Raw genomic sequence first — 11,578 nt, 5'->3', positions numbered from 1 at the left:
ATGAAAGGGAAATAACCTTAATACCCTTGACAAAAAAACATACGCAGACCTACTATTAATCAAGAAACTGAGCTTAACCAGAAAACAAAATGATGAAACACTTGCTTAACAAATTACCTGTATAAAAAGAATGACCATGGGATGACTGCGTGAAACTCCCAGTTGAATGATTTAGTCAAGTTGGAACTCTAGGCAAACCCTCCATGGTGCGTAGCTAATGAAGAAGAGACCATCTGAGAAATGATATTATCGAACTTACCAGATTTTTACAGCATGCAGCTCCAAGAGATAGACCAAGACTAATGACTACAGAACAAAGACAAGGCGTTAGATCATAAGGATAGGCCCTTGGGATTCGGTGGACATCGGATCCAACGCCTCAATCGAATGGTAATGCCAACCATAGATGACACTTGATGTAGACGAGACCTGGCAGCTGGTGGCCATCCAACCGTGGACCAGCCGGACAAGGTTGAGGAATATCAATGTGATGCTAGATTTACACAATATGATAACCAACACTTTAATTCCTATGTACAAACCTTGTGAGTGACATAATTAGGTGTGTGATATAAATCTAATGGGTACAACACCAATCTATGAAGTGGATATCACATGCACTCTCACAGTTATAATGTACACTTTAATTAATTGTAAGAATGAAGTTCAGTTAGACTATAATCAACGGATCATGGTAAATCAATTTTTTTTTATAGTTACTAGGCACCGTATTACTTTTAATGAATAGGTGTTACAATTGGTATCACAGCTTTAGGTTATGAGCCTTGAACGAATGATCTTCGAAATTAAAAAAAAAAAAATTATGATGCACAAAGGAGCAGTGGATGCAAGAAGGGACAAGGAATGGGATCTGCCCCTTCCGCTGGAACTACAGGACATAACCCATAAGTATGGGTACAGTTGGGAGAAGAAACTACCAGTACCAATGTTTTTTTATTAGAAACAATCCAACAGTTGCAAGCTGAAATGCAAAGTCTACGTGATGATAATGAAAGATTACATTTGGAACATGAAAAGATTATGAAAAGTCTGTTAAATAGATAGAATTATGAAGGGGGACAAACTGGTAATGAGGAAGAATTGGATAATGTTTCCAGTAAAAAGGGATTAAAAATACAGAAGAGAAAACTTCAAGGAGAGTTCAAAAAGATCAAACCACCAATCTATAACGGTGAGGCAGAAGCCTAGTTAATTAATATGAATAAATATTTCCAGATATATGAATATGATGAAAATTTGAGGGCAAGGTTAGCAATTTATTAGTTACAAGGCAAGGCCACCCTATGGTGGGAAGAAATCAAAATAGTCAAAGAAATTAATGAGCAGGAGGTCACCTGGGAACAATTTCAAAGGCATTTCAAGGATAGATATTTGACTGAACGATTTTATGATGATAGAGCAAAAGAGTTTCATGACTTGAAACTAGGACAACAAACCATGGATGAATTTATAACCAAATTCACCTCCCTATTAAGATATGTGCCCTATATCCGTGAAGAAAAGGCTAAAGTCTAGCACTTTATCAGCAGTTTACCCGCCTTCATGAAGGAGAAACTAGAGTTTGATAATCCAAAAATGATGGACGAAGCAGTTCGAAAATCTCGGATCTGCTACCAACAAATTAAACAGAAAGGTGAATTAAATAAAAGTTGGCCAAGTAAGAAGGGGCATGAAATTTTTAGAAATAATAAGAACATGAAGAATATGGGTACAAGGTATTCAAGACGAAAGGGACCAAATGGGTCTCCTAACTGAAACCAGTAGAGGTACAAACCTCAAAATGAAATAAAACAAAATGAAGCGTCAAGTAAGTTGGAAAATAGTCAGATTCCCAAACCTCCCTTGTAGTGTTGGGGCTATGGGGAACCCCATTACTACAAGAATTGTCCTCATAGAGGGAGAGAAGAACCTGTTGCAAATGTTCACGAAGCTTCTACTGTTGGTGACATGGCACGGAGCATACCCCGGATTAACGCAACATTGGAAGATCGTCAAGCAGATTATCAACCCTCGATGGTGGAACTCGAAGGTAAAATATTCAATCATCCTGTTTCCATTTTAATAGATCTGGGTGCTAGCTTGAGCTATGTCATCCCCATAATAGTTGATGTTTTCCACCTAAAAAGTTCAAAATTTAAGAACCCCTGGCTGGTTCAACTAGCCACAGGTGCAAAAAGAAGAGTTGGTGCAAAAGTAGAGGACTGTGAAATAAAGCTGGCAAAAAAAAAAATTAGGACAGACTTAAATATACTACCATTAGGTTCCTACGATGTCTTGATAGGCATGGACTGGTTGGAATGGCAGTGGGCCTTAGTAAACTGTAAAGATAAGACCATTAATTTTCTGTCAAATGATGGTACCAGAATAGAAATTCAGGGTGTTAAAAGAGAAGTCAAGTTACGACCTGTTACAGCCCACCAGCTAGCGAGATGTATGTGCAAAGGTTGTCAAATCTATGTGGTTCAAGTGGGGTATACAAACTCCAAAGATAAAATTTTAGTCTTGGAGAAAATATCGGTAATCCAAGAATTTAGGGACATATTTCTAGAAGAAATTCTTGGACTACCACCCAAGAGGAACCTCGACTTTATCATAGAATTAGTCCCTCGAGCTGCCGTGGTTTCAAAATTTCCCTATAGAATGAGTGTTCTCGAGTTAACTGAACTCAAAATATAGCTATAGGAGCTTCTAGATAAAGGGTATATCTGACACATTGTATAACCTTGTGGAGCCTCGGTTTTGTTCGTAAGGAAGAAGGATGGTACTCTACGGCTATGCATAGATTTCAGACAACTGAACAAGTTAACCATTAAGAATAAGTACCCCTTACCCCAAATTTATGATCTCTTTGATCAGGTCAAAGGAGCAGTGGTATTCTCGAAAATTGATTTAAGATCTGGATATCACCAAATTTGAATTAAGGATGAAGACATATACAAGACTGCCTTTAGAACACGCTATGGCCATTATGAGTTTGTAGACTTGTATAATTGGAAGCGAAAAATTGTTTTACATTTAAGTATATTTTATATGAGAATATTTTATTATAGTGAAGTTTTGGTTTTTTTTGTTTTTGTTTTTTTATAATAATAAAAATGATATAATTTAAAAATAAAGTAAAATTATATGATAAAAATATAGAGTTTAGATTAGTTGTTTATAGGAAAGATTTAATAAAATCTAAAAATATCTTATCTTCAAGGAGAAACAAGATAAAATGTTGTTTAGCAATTGAAAATATACCATAGATTTACTAATATATTAACCTTTGAGGTCATAAGAGAGAAACAAGTACATAGAAAATGTGAAGCTAAAGATATAATAATAATAAAGAGATTAGGAAGATAGGTTCAAATTTGTTGTTGTAACATGGCTCAGCTCCATGTTGTTGCACAATGAGCTTTCAGTAGTAGGAGGAATTCTTGGGTACTTCTCGACGTGGTTCAGTTTCCAGTTTAGGCCCATAATGTGTTGATGGAGATTCTCCATGGAGAGGATGATGTCCTTTATGCTCTCGTGTTGATCGAGGATAACCTTGCCCAGTAGGCATTTCATGTCCTAGTACAAGTCCATTATGTGCATACAATGATTGAAATGCCCATGTGTGAGCCCTATGTTAGACACCTAATCAGCCAAATCTACTAGGACCTCAATGTAAGAGAGGACGTGCCTTTGATCCTTGCCTTCCCTCTTGGCATGAGTGAGTTCTCCCTAAATGGGGTATGGGGTAAGATCCTGAAAGCAAGTGCTAGTTTCATCACTTAGTGATGATTTGATTCATTCCCACAACTTGCCCTTTCCTGATAGTACACTTCGCCCCTACGGACTGGGGCTCACTAACATGGCATGGCGACTACACGAGGATTTGAAGAAGGCCAAGGAGTAGGTAAGGATGTGCTAGGAGAGATAGAGATGGACATGCATAATTATGTGGATGGTGTAACAAAGCTGTGACCCAGCCCTAAGATGTGGTGTGTGGAAGAAAAATGGAGGGTTATAGAGTGGCTAAGAGAGTGTCAATAGATGGTAATCCCAAAAGAAAGGAACCTTGCAAAGAGCTAGGACAAAAAAGGTGGGAGTGCATCCCAAAAGTGCAAATAGTTGGCATCTAGGTGAGGTTGAAAGAGGACCGAATTTCTACAAGGAGTGATTGTCCACACAAGAACACCCATAAAAGAATACTTATGAAAAAGCTGTAGGAGGAGAAATTTTAAGCTTCCTGAGGAAATATCCACTCTAATTATGTGATGAAGATTCAGTGCTAACGAGTACACTAGCCTACTTCAGGGCTATATAAGTTGCTATGTAGAGAACCCTATTATTGAGCATAATAGAGTGTCATTCAAGATGGAAAAGGGAATTTCCCAACTTCGTCGAAAAAAGTGTACTATGGCTTGCCTTTCCCTTTCTATAGTACCACTTAGAGAGCTAGAAAGAAAGAATCCTTGCGAGCATGGCTCATAACATTGAGCTAACGTAGGCCCCCATTCACCGATTGTATTACTAAATTGAGGTGAGAAGTGAACTAGTAATACTGCCAAATTGGCTTTTGTGTTTATGCTTTTGCGCTAATAATCCTTTTGTCTTTGGTGGATGACCTTCGTGGAGCTCTGAATTGTTGTGAATGGGGCATCGAATCCCATTTCTAGTGGTGGAAGAGTCTCTTGCGTAGCACAAGACAAAGAGAAAGTACAATCATGCAAGGAGATTGTGTAGGGTGTAGGGCAGATGGATCTATTTTGATTTTTATGGAAGAGTATCTTGCGTAGCACAAGACGAAGAGAAAGTACAATCATGCAAGGAGATTGAGATTGTGTGGGGTGTAGGGGAGATGGATCTATTTTGATTTTTATGGAAGAGTATCCTGGATACCAGGAGACAAAGAGAAAGTACAATCATGCAAGGAGATTATGTAGCTCGCAGGGGAGATGGATCTATTTTGATTTTTATTTCTTTTTATGACATTTCACAATACTCATTAATTTTATTATTTTAAGTATTATATGTAAATTATAATATTATAGGATAGCATTATTGTGCATCTATTCCACTAATAATATATATATATATATATATATATATATATATATATATATATATATATATATTGATTAAAATATTTTAGCGCTATTGGTTTGGTGAACAATTAGTTTCTTCAACTGAACGGGAAAAATTTATTGACTTTTTAAGGGTTAATATCAGTAGGTGGGCTTTTCCAAAAGCACTTGCGAGTTTTTTCTTTTACTTTCAAAATGGTTCGCTCAAATTTTTATAGTATAGAACTATTTCATTTTAAAAATCACCAAATTTTATAAAAACTATAAATAAAATCATTATAAATTCAAAAATTCTAATATTTTTGTAAATATATCATTAAACATTTTACAATTTAAAACCTATAAAATTAAACCAAATTTCTAAATTATTATATTATTAGATTTAAATTTAAAAATATTTATATACTTTAATATTTTATATTATTAAAAGTTATAATTTTTTAATTAAACCAAATTTCTAAATTATTATCATATTAGATTTAAATTTAAAAATATTTATATACTTTATTTATTTTATATTATTAAATGTTATAATTTGTTTTATTTTTTTAAATCAATATGTTATTATTATTTATGCGGAAAAAATCATCCCAAACTTATATTTATTTAATCCTCTTAACTTATGACGTTTTAAAAATAATGCGTTGTAACGAAACAGATTATTCTTAATCAGATATTTCGCCAGATTGTATTACTAAAATTATTTAATTAGAATGTAAAGACATTGTTAATAAAGATATTATTACATTGAAAAAAAATGTTTTTTTAAAGTGTATTTTACATCATAATAGTTGATTGCGTTGATGTATATGGTATGTTTCTAGTAACAAATATTTTCATTTATATTTATTATTTGAAAAATATGTTTTAAAATTGTTTTTATTTGATTAAAAATATGTTTTATAGAATAAATGAAAATAACTTAATTGACTTATCCAGTTGGACTCAAACCTTACTTCTTTAAGACCACTAGCTAAATAATTCAGGTAGCTGACCCCAACTAGACCATTCATGGTGACTTATTTTTTTTTTAAATGAGCAATGTTAAATCAACGTACAGCAACGAATAATAACTATAAATGCTAAATCGACAACTGAATTATAATAAAAATTTCAACCATATTAAAAAAAACCAAAAAACAACTTCTCTAACCCAGCAACTTATCAATGCTAATAGATTTATTATTAATCCAATAGATTCATTCCCGAATTAAACTTATCAATGCTAATAGATTTATTATTAATCCAATAGATTCATTCCCGAATTAAAGTTGCTTCTCGGCGAAGATCGACCTCCCTGTACTTCGCGAATGGTCACCTAAACAATGCTATTGAGCTAAGATTTTTGTCGGCGGAGGTCGACCTGCTTCTACCTCGTGAAACATTTCATGAATGATACCATATCTCAACCTTTTTTTGGATTCAACACATGAAAGGATCAGATAGGGTTTGTGATTCCTTAGGAAATCGTAAACGCAGCCATGTGAGGGAAATACGCGTCTTCATGACGGGTGTCCTGTACCGCCAAAGTCAAACAACGACGCACGCGTTCCATTATGTTCATCGGCTGGGCTTTACGCCAGATGCTCAATGTGCAAAATATGCTCCCGCCAGCTCTTCTAGAATTTTAAAATTTAAAATGATCTGATCCGGTCATGGATATCTATCTGTCCATTTTTATGCTTTACATTTTGGGGATGAGAGGATCTGATGTCTGCGATAGCTTATCCCCTATATTTTATGCCCTATAGCTTATTCTCCCTTCATATTAAACTTTGTCTGGGCTTTCTATAAATTGTGTTCATAAACAAGATATAAACAAGCCAAGTGTAGGCAGATCTTAAAGTATTTTGTTCAGACAGCAAACGAAGTGTTTGCTCTTCAATTACAGGTACATCTGTCGAGGCTACATTTGTCAAGTACCAGCTGCCACTTTGTTATTGTTTCCATAAAAATGAGACAGCCATCGTTTCTGCTGGTTGTAGTAGCTGCATTAAGCGTTGTAATCTGCAACCTACAAATGGTTGCAGAAGCAGGTACGAATATTAGTCAAACCATTCAAGGATTTGTGGTTCCGCAGAACGAGGCAAGAAAACAAGTTGGAGTCCCTCCACTGAAATGGGATGTGAAACTCGCAACATATGCTCGCGTTTATGCAAGGGAAAGAAGAGGTGATTGCCTTCTTCAGCATTCCAATGGTCCATTCGGAGAGAACATATTCTGGGGGAGTGGTAAAGGCTGGAACGCTACAGAGGCAGTCGGTGCTTGGGTGGATGAAAAGAAGTGGTACAACTATGCAAATAATAGCTGTAGCTCCGGTCAGGACTGCACCCACTACACGCAGATTGTTTGGAGAACAACAACTAAAGTTGGATGTGCCGTCATCAAATGTAACAGCGGCGACACGTTCATCACATGCAATTACTACCCTCCTGGAAACTATGTTGGAGAGAGACCATACTGAAACATTGGCGCCCACTATTTAACATTCATTCCCACGCTTGTATTTCCAGCTTCTTCCATATTCTTTGTAACATACTGGATATTGATTTCATTCTTTCTCACTACCATTTGTATTTCATTCTCAGGATCATTTGTGTTCATTATCATATTCATATTCTTCCGATGCACAAGTATATTCCTTTCTTTATGGTCTCATATTTTTCAGAACATCATGAATGGGTGCCATGATTTTCCAGTGCAAAAGTCATTATCAATGGTGCTGGATCCCTATAAAATGACCATAATTGAACGTGCTCTAATGTAATGAATGACAAAATTACAACGAATTGCAATGCCAGTTATCTGCAACCTTCAAAATAAAACCAAGTGGCGCGTGTCGAAGTAAAGCACGGTGTATTTGGGTTCCGCAGAACGAGGCAAGAAAACAAGTGGGAGTCCGTACAAGGGGAAAAAGAGGTACAAATTTAAAATGTTATGGAATCCTTTTTAACGGTCGTTCGTTGGGTTATTTGTTTGGCCTTCTAGAAATAATGCACGGGATTCCTTTTCCTTGCCTTTCACATCTTTCTCGGTAGCTGCTCGATGTGCGGTAGTCCCACCTGTGTGCTCGATGGATCCGCTAATTATCACAAATAGATCGAAAACCGTCATTAAAAGAAAAAAATTATAATATATTTTTCCATTCCTCTACTTTTTTGCATCATTTTTAAAATTTCACATATTAAATTTTCAATTTTCAATTTATTTTCATATTAATTTAATAAATAATTATATATATGTATATATATATAATAAATTTTCTCTTATATCACATTTTTATTAGAAGTGTAGATTTCTAACTGGATAAATAAATTCAGAGCAGTTAAAACATTATTTACCTATTTAATCTATACAAATTTATCAACTTAAATTTATTTTTCATGTCGTAATAAAAGAAAAATAAAAATAACTAAAACTATGCTGCAAAATGTGTTCTATTTTATCCCTAAATTACCGTTGTTCCTTTCAGTAACATAAATCTATATATTAACATTCATAGAGGGATTATGTTCGAGGTTTCCTTGGAATGGCATAAATTTATATATTAACAATTACCTAATGGTCATCTGAATATGTTATTTTTAATCCATACAAGCAAAGAAAGGGCTATATATAACATTGTCCAAGTAAATACCAAATATTACATGTTAAGATGTGTATTTTTAATTATTATTATAATATAATTATGGGGGTTGTTATATAATTATGGTATATTTTTAATTATTATTACTTTTAATGTGTTTGCCTTTTTATTATTAAGTTATGTTATTGTTTTAAAGTTTATTAATTTTTTTTTAATTATTAATAATAATTTATTATTTATTATTTTAGAATTGACAACAATTATGATATTAATTTTTTAGTTAAAGTTACTTGATTTACATGATTCATATAAGTTGAAATTAGTGGACATGGTTGGAATGGAGGTTATTTATAGAATTTTAAGCTTGAAGCTTTTGAACAATATCTACATTATTTCACTTGTATAATGGGCAATACTAACCTAACAAAAACTAAAATTTCCAAAGCATAAAAATGTTACATTGAACCATGAGGAATTATTTGTCCTCTTTAATTCGTGAGTCTACTGATCAACCATTAAGGAAGGAGTATATACCCCATTTTCCTCTAGTGATCAACCATTAAGGGAGGATATACGAGTATAGCTATTTTTTCCTTGCCACCAAAGTTCACCCTCATTTAGCAAATTAGCCATGTGACCAACCTTTAAGTTGTTTGATCTTAAAACGTGGAGATATTTTTTTTTGGGGATAGACTAATACAACTCATAAATATTTTTGAAAATATGACTTAAAAGAAGATATTTTTAATATAAATGGTGAATTATATTCAAGGAACCACAAAAAACAATCACCTCATGAATTCCCATCTTCACAATTTGCCTCAAACTCTTATATACCACATATAATTCAACAATGCTATTAGAAATGTGACCTAAACCCTAAGCATACCTATGTTCTTCTTCATTCTTAAGGAAAAAAACTATCCCCCTAGCCTCCTGCCACCCCTTATGAACAATAATTTATTAAAAGCTCATGTTATGATAATTAATGATCTTGTAATATCACGGTTTAATTTTTGTTGTAAGTTTGCCTTGTCACAGGTGGGGAACATTTTTTTAATTATTATTATCATCATTTAATTATGGTTATGAGTTATATAGACATTATTTCCAAGATTTTTATTAATTCTATATATATATTTTTTTGGTGAGTTTACATTGTTTTTATATGAGTCTACATGGCTGTTATAATTTAGAAATTATTATATATATACTATTTTTTTGGCTTTGATTGAAAGAAGGATTCCAAAGTTTTAATTTTAGTTATAAATAATTGGTTGGTAGATGTTAGGGATTTAACCTCCATGGATATTTCATAGTAATATACAAAAATCAAAGCTTGATAATTATCTCCAAAGTAGTTCTACTTTTTTTTTAATAAAATGATTAATTAAAAAATGTTATATGAACAAGTGTAATATAAAATGAGTTATAGTTTTTTGAGCATGTGGTATTGATAAACCATAGTATTGGCCCATGGCATTGTAATAAAGAATATTTATAAATTAAGCATGTGCATAATAAAGAGGAGGTGAATGTCCATTGTTAAAAACTTCCATACATTTTTTTTAATCTAAATATGTTTAATTTATATATTAAGTATTTTATAATTAATACAAATTATTTTTTATGTTTTTTCTAATTTTAAGAATGTCCAATTTATCATGAAGTAATTATTTTGCTGCTTATCAGAAATTGATGTTTAATTTACATGGTTATTCTAGTTATATATATATTTTTGACTTTGTATCTATTTTGTTATCATTAATGTGTTCGATAAGTGAACTTACTTTTTTGGTTGTTCACAATATTATTTACAACAATTTTGAGTTGATGAAGTCGGTTTCTAGGGGGGTTGTCCTACCCAATGTGAGGATCAAGAGAGCTAGTATGGTTTATAGGATTCGGTTTACAACCTCACCCTAGTCAAGGGCCTCCATGTGTGGATGATTAGATTTCCCTCATTCTTCAACCCTCCTTCTTACCTTGTTTCCCTCATGCACCATGAGGACATTCTCTGTAGAGGAATTGAGAATAAGTCTAGGATAATTATAGGTCAAACTGAAACAATTCCAACTTGGCCAGATACCCAGTCACTGGCCCAACTAAGAAGAAAAAAAACCCAGTAACGTAGGTGATTCCAGTCAAGCCACAAACCCTAACTACTATGCCAATATGACAATGCAAACACCTAATGGTTGATATGAAACTTGAGACCCCAAGGCCACAAAGAATAATATACGAGACCCTCCAGAAAACATACAATAGAAAGGAGAGGTTGATTAAGTATCAACATAAAATCATTTTCTTATGCCACACAACCTGAAGAATTGAATTAACAATGAGATTTGAACACCACAAAATAGAAACATCTCCCCATAACCACTAAGATGACAACCACCATTGCACCCATTTATAGTCCAAAAATTTGAGAAAACACATCTACGTGTAGAAAGATTAAAGAATTAAAACAAAGCCAGAAGGATTAACTACAATATCTTACTCTAACACAAAGAGTCATGAGGTAGGCACCACTTCATGTCTAGTGATCAAATAAAAACTCTCAATTCAAGATGTCCCGAATATGACTGAATGATAAAATTTAGTGAATGGAAAATACACGGATCCCAGATAACATACAACAAAGACTAGAGAAAAAAACACACTACATATAGAAACTCAGAACATGCCTCAGTTCACAATCTATGACCATATCGTGTAGCCATTGACCAAACCTTGAAAACAAAAAGGCCATCGCAATAACCTGAGTCATTGGGACGATGAATGAGCCTCCAGTAGATCCATTACACCTCTCTTCACAACATAGCTTAAGACCAAAATGAAACTAAGGATTTAACCCTCCTTCGCATAGTAGTATTAACTATCACACATTTCCATGTATGTTGGAACAGTG

The 11,578-nt window shown here is 33.7% G+C and overlaps 1 pseudogene; it reads left to right on the top strand.

Annotated features, from left to right (window-relative positions):
- Positions 1-7,032: 7,032 nt before the first annotated feature.
- Positions 7,033-7,542, top strand: LOC149240980 (pathogenesis-related protein PR-1 pseudogene; annotated as a pseudogene).
- Positions 7,543-11,578: the final 4,036 nt, after the last annotated feature.

Source organism: Pinus tabuliformis, chromosome 8 (assembly GCF_031772625.1).
Source record: "Pinus tabuliformis cultivar Carrire ecotype Pingquan chromosome 8, CPIR1, whole genome shotgun sequence".
NCBI lineage: Eukaryota > Viridiplantae > Streptophyta > Pinopsida > Pinales > Pinaceae > Pinus > Pinus tabuliformis.
Note: the sequence above shows the minus strand (reverse complement) of the source record. Positions and strands in the feature narration are given on the sequence as shown.